Source organism: Trichechus manatus, unplaced genomic scaffold (genome assembly GCF_000243295.1).
Source record: "Trichechus manatus latirostris isolate Lorelei unplaced genomic scaffold, TriManLat1.0 scaffold00084, whole genome shotgun sequence".
In the NCBI taxonomy this organism is placed as follows: domain Eukaryota; kingdom Metazoa; phylum Chordata; class Mammalia; order Sirenia; family Trichechidae; genus Trichechus; species Trichechus manatus.
In genome coordinates this window covers 2,322,492-2,328,770 of record NW_004444020.1, presented here as the reverse complement: position 1 = coordinate 2,328,770, position 6,279 = coordinate 2,322,492, and the positions used below count along the sequence as shown (strand labels likewise).

Sequence of the window (6,279 nt, the reverse complement as noted above, 5' to 3'; positions counted from 1 at the left end):
GGAGCCCTGACCGTTAGATCGCAGTGGACTTGTTGGTCACTTTTCTGCGTAGAAAGTTTAATGTATTTATTTTGGGGTTTTCTATGTAATATTGGATAGCCCTGCCTTGCTCTAAGTATATTAAACAATTTACTTACTTGATTACATGTGTTGTAGCGAAAAACCATTCAGGCTGTAAATGAGAATTCAGAGGATTTATTTGATTTCAAAAGATCTTTTCGAATAGAGGAAACTACCAGCTCACATTAGTGGAAACATGGTGATTTCAGAGTCTCAGGGAGACGGTTATAAGGCTGAAAAAGGAAATTTCAACAGAAATCATTGATTGGCTAACATTCATTGAGGTCAGAAGAGGGAGGGTCAAGCAAAGCAGGGAAGAGACTTCTACTGCATACAAATGCTTAGATATGCTTAGATGAGCTATGAAGATTTACAGCTGTAGTCACAGGATACTTACAATGCTTCCTTTTCAGAACAGGTTATAAAAATGTCTAGTTTGATGTAAAACATTTCTTGTGGCCAGAGCTGGTGATAAGAATTTACACTAAGATTTCTTTCTGAGAAACTGCTCATCCAAGCGAAACTTTTCTGGTTGCCTAGAGAACTTAGATAAAGAGTTGGCACCCAAGGTTTCCTCCTGAGACTTTGTTTCTACATCCTTATCATGAAACCAGTATTTCTTAAGGCCATTTTACACAAACACAGCTGTGCCAAAACCTCCCTTCTTGGGTGAATTCCTTCCACATATTGACTTGTCCACAGAAAAGATACCTCCCTAACTACCCAAAGCTGCTATGCCAGATAAAGAGCCTAAAAGCAGGCATTGCTAATTTCAGTTTTAATTCTGCTAAAAACAGTTTAGGAACGTGGATTTTAGTTTTTTACAATTTACTCTGGTCCAAGATTTACTGGAAATTTCTCTCTTACACTTGGAAATTCCCTTACTGAAGCAAGAAACAAGATGGGGATCTGTATCTCAGTGTCGACACACTCACTTCCTTGAATGTTATGCCTCAAGACAACTGAACATGGGAATATGTCAATGTGACAAATATTAAGCTCTTTGTGGTGTAGTGGTTAAGAGCTACGTCTGCTAACCTAAAGGTCGGCAGTTCGAATCTACCAGGTGCTCCTTGCAAACCCCTTGGGGCAGTTCTACTCTGTCCTACAGGGTCGCTACGAGTCAGAATCTACTGGACGGCAATAGATTTGGTTTTTTGGTTTGGTTTTTGACCCACACATAAGGGATAGCAGCGATGCATCAGCAGAAATGCCTTCCCCTTTCTTGTCCAGCTGCCTCAGTCAGGAGCCTTTCATATTTGTGGCACCTAGAATGTCATTTTGCACCCTGTCGCTACATATGTGTCTGGTGCCCCCTTGGATTTGCACCTGGGGGCAAGTGCCCCCTTCTGCCCCCCTCCCCCTACGCCTCTGCATACTGTGTGACTTAATAACCTGTGCATTTGACCATCCAATTATTGCCTGTTTCTAACCTGGCAAGTCTAACATGTCCCAATACAACCAATGCTTTTACCAAAATGAGATTAATTTGAGTTAATAAGTTAAAAATCTCCATATGTTAACCAGGCTCATGCTTGCCATATATAGCACATTGTGCAAAACTGCCTAGCTGGGGGATGAGTAGTGGCTAAAATCCAGCCCCCACACAGCTAGCCAAGTAGAACTCCCTGGTTTGGACTGCATATGCCTAAAGGAAAGAAAGGCTTTTTCTAATGTGAACAAGTGTGCCATTGATTTGCTGAGCCTTAAACCCACAGGGCTGTGCCAGCCTAGGGTGGGTATTCTTTCTAATTATCACAAAGGTGTGTATGGCTAGCAGTGCTTCCCCTTGGGCCTCTTTTGGTTGCAATGACAGAAACCCAACTCAAACTTTAAATTCCAAAAAGGAATTTAACGGAAAAATCTAGGTTTCATATTGGCTTCAAACATGACTGGATCCAGGTGCCCAAGTCATGCTATGAAAATCAGTTTCTCTCCTTTTCTTGGGTCTGCTTTTCTCTGTGTTAACATTATTCTCTGGAAGGTTCTCTCCAAGTGATGGCAAGTTGAGCAAGTTAAACTCCTTACCTCTTAGCAGCCCCATAACAAAAGGAAGTTAGTCTTCTGGATAGTTCCAGCCAAAGCCTTGTGATTGAGTCACATTGGCTTGTTTCTGAACCAGTCATTGTGGCAGTAGCCATGGAATTCTCAGGTTTGGCCGAGACTTCATTCTGTTTCCATTTTTAGAGCTGGGAGGTTGGTTACGCCCCATTTAAGCCACATTAAGATTGAGAATGGATGGCTATCTAAAGAAAAATCAGATGCTTTCACCAGAAAAAAGGGGGAATAGATCTTAAATGGATTAAAAACAATACATATAGACTACACCCACTCACTGGATTTGAGTGGCACAAATGGATAAGTACTTGGCTACTAACTGAAAGGTTGATGGTTTGAGTCCACCTCAGAAGACTCAAGAGGCACCTCAGAAGAAAGACCTGCCAATCTAATTCTGAAATATCAACCATTGAAAACCCTATGGTGCACAGTTCTATTCTGACACACACGGGGTCACCATGAGTTGGACTAGACTCTATAGCAACTGGTTTGTTTTTAGTCATCATAGAGTTGAATTGCAGAAAGACATCCGAGAAGGTGATGGAAACAAAGCTTGGATTTTGCCCATAATCCTTTGGCAGCCATAGGTTAATATTACCTGCTTAGGGAATTGAAAAGCTAATCACATAGCCCAGGTTGGCCCCTCAATGTTAGTAGTAAGTACCTGGGCTTTCTTATGTAAGCTCTGGATTTTATCTCATCCTGTTTTGTTTTCCATTTAGTTCTTGGTCAGGGCACCTGACAGCACACTGCAGCTTGGGTTCAAAGAACACTCATGGCTCATTTTGGACGTGCCACTTCTTGATGTCACCAGAATTTTCCCTTGATGATCTCATGCTGCCTCATCTCTAAGTTTGTTCCTGAGGAGCAGGACCTGATACAAACATGTACTGACTCGTCTGAAGGGAGTCCAGAGAGTTAGTTTTTCTTTTCCCTGTATACAGGTGGTAGACTGCCCCACTGGGAGAGGGCCAGGAGAGACCTCAGAACTCTGGTGGTATTAGCAATTCCAGTTACTTGTCCTGCTTCTCGGAATCCAAAGGCTTGACCATAGGCAGGAGGCAGTCACCTGAGGAGTTTACCCTATTTCAGACCACATGCTTTGGGGTAGTCTATTCTTGGCTCAGAGCCCAAGCCAGTCAGACAACTGCATTTCTCTCTACAGCGATTAGTTAAAGGATAGAATTACAACCCAAGCATAATCAATGCTTCTCAAAGGGACTTTCTCTGCATCTTTTGGTAAAGGGATCCTTCTTTGGTTCATTTATTTTCTGCAGGCCTTAAATCTGAAAGTACATAAAGCTGGAGCTTTCTGGCTAACTTAGAACTGTAAGAGTCTGTTCTGAGGATGGAACTGTCAATCAAGTGGAAGTTGGAGCTGAGAAGCAGAGAGAGAAAAAACCCAAGACCTGGTGACATCATTTCAGCCCCTGGAACAAGTCATGCTAGAAGCTAGGACAACTGGGCTTTTCAGTTATGAGACCTAATAAATTTCCTGTTTGTTGTGTTCTCTGTCACCTGCAAGCAAAACTTCCCTAGCTGGGGCATCCTGATATCACATTACTCTAGCCAGTACTGAGGTTCAGTGAGGCCAGGGCCCTTCTTTCCATACCCAGAGCTATGTTTCCTTGCATTCTAAAGCTCACATCAGAATTGCACTTAGTCCCTTCGCCCTGCTGAACTTGTTTCTCTCTTTGTAAATCAGATCATACCACCTACCACCTCCGGGGGTTGAGGACTAATTAGGACACTTGTGAAACTCTGTGTTTTTATAAAATGTTAGCAAAGGTGCTCTGTGCATTAATACCTTTTATTCTAGTGTCTCCTGCCTTTATTTTTTAAAACATTTCCTTTTGCAAAATAAATTTTTTCTTTTAAAAAATGACTAATTATCTACATTCACTTCTCAAGGTGTAAACAGCTAGACCGAAAATACCCACCTCTCTCTGGTGGGTGTTGGGAGGATTCAAGGCCAGATTGCCTCTCTTTCCTGTTCTTTCATTTTCTTACTTGATCTTCCTAAATTCTTGGCTTCTGAATTTCCAGTACTGGAAAGAAGTGTAGTTATTCAGAAAATGCCAACAACAATGAGCTGTTAAGTTGATGAAATTGTTTTGGATCTAGGTTTGTCACAAACTGATGTCATTTAGAGACAATGTTCCGTTGATTTGCACGAGTTAAGTAGATTTACTATGGAGGAAATTAACCGTGTTGTTAGTTGCCTTTGAATTGGCCCAGACTCATGGCAATGGCTCCATGTACAACAGAACTAAATGCTATCCAGTCCTGTGCTTTCCCCATTGATTAGCTGCATATTGGACTCTTGTGATCCACAGGGTTTTCACTGACTAATTTTTGGGAAGTAGATTTCCAGGCCTTTCTTCCTAGTCCATCTTAGTCTGGAAGCTCCGCTGAAACCTGTTCAGCTTAGTAGCTACACACAAGCCTCCACTGAGGGACAGGTGATGGCTGCACATGAGGTGCATTGGCTGGGAGTTGAACCCCGGTCTCCTGTATGGAAGGTGAAAATTCTACCACTAAGACACTACTATATGGTTATAAATTAACCATACCAGTTACCATGGAGTTGATTCCGACTCATGGCAGCCCTGTGTGTGTCAGAGCAGAATTGTGCTCCGTAGGGTTTTCAATGTCTGGTTTTTCCCAAGTGGATCACTAGGACTTTCCTTTGAGGTGCCTATTGGTGAACTCAAGCCTCCAACTTTTCAGTTAGTAGTCGAGTGTGTTCACTGGTTGTACAACCCAGGGACTATAAAATTAACTATAAGGTAGTTTAAAAACCAGGAAAGAAAAGAGAAGTGAAAATTTATTGGCAAGGAAGAGGGGCAATAGACAGAGGATGAGCAGAAAGGAGAGGGAGAGACATGGATTGTGGTGGAAAACATACTCAGATAAACCTTTGGTGTCAAATTTTAGTTGGATAATAGAATATAGGTAGGATGCAAATAAAATACAGGAAAACCAATTAAATTTGAATTTCAGATAAACAATGAACATATTTTTAGTATAAGTATGTCCCAAATATTGCATTACCAAAAAAAAAAAAAAGACCAAACCCATTGCCTTCTAGTCGATCCCGACTCATAGCAACCTTATAGGACAGAATAGAACTGTCGCATAGGGTCTCCAAGGAGTGGCTAGTGGATTCTAACTGCTGACGTTTTGGTTAGCAACCAAGCTCTTAACCACTGTGCCACTAGGGCTCCACAAATATTGCATAGCAACCCTAAATGTGAGAATATGGGAATTTTTCTTTTTTAGGGTCAATGGATTATCTTGTTTGTATTCTGGAACCCACAGGTAAGAGTGACTTGATCTAATTCCCTGAGACCAAAACAGTATTTGCATTGTAAGCTCCTGTAACCGGTAACCTCTTCCTTTGTTCAGTAGATGCCTTTAGCAGGCTGAAGTGTTCATGTGTTCCTTTTTATTTTTCATTACTCCTTCGAGTGCTGTGGCTATGTTCCTTTCTGTCTTTCTTTTTAACTTTTTTATTGTGGAAAAATTTCAAATACACACAAAAGTAGAGAGAATTATAAGGAGCTTTCATTATCCATCTTGAACATTTGTCCACATTTTGCCAACCTTGTTTCATCTATCCTCCTCCATCCCATTATTTTGTGGGAATATTAAAAACAAACAAACAAACAAAAAAACCCAACAACTCTAAATTTCATGTCACCCTTAGGTACATTTCTTTTTTAATTTTATGTTTCCTCTCCTGTCCTAAACTCTATCTCATCTGTTTAATGTTGCCAAGCTCCCACTTTTCATGTCTTCTTTCAGGATATAATACATACATTTTTCTTGCATTTCCCCCGTCTGAGTATTACCTACAGGTCATGAGTTTCCCCAAACTCTGGCAGCCTGTTCAGGCCCCACAGTATCTGTTCTGCCTTGTACTGAGGGTCCCTGGGGCAGGGCAGGGGGGCAGATGCAATATCAATTTTGGCTTTCTCTCAAACTTACTTTTTTGTTGATGCTTAAAAAATATCTATAACATGGCATTTAAAAATATGGACTGCTTCACGAATTTGTGTGTCTTCCTTGTGCAGGGGCCGTGCTGATCTCTGTATTATCCAGTTTTAGTACATGGGCTGCCAAAGCGAGCATTCAAACTTCATTTTGAGAAACACTAAT

At 41.3% G+C, this 6,279-nt stretch overlaps 1 non-coding gene across 1 annotated transcript; it reads right to left on the bottom strand.

The window, feature by feature from the left end:
• Positions 1-6,149: 6,149 nt before the first annotated feature.
• LOC111821442 (U6 spliceosomal RNA) lies at positions 6,150-6,252 on the bottom strand. The gene has a single exon (XR_002824867.1). It is a non-coding gene; the product is annotated as a U6 spliceosomal RNA (small nuclear RNA).
• Positions 6,253-6,279: the final 27 nt, after the last annotated feature.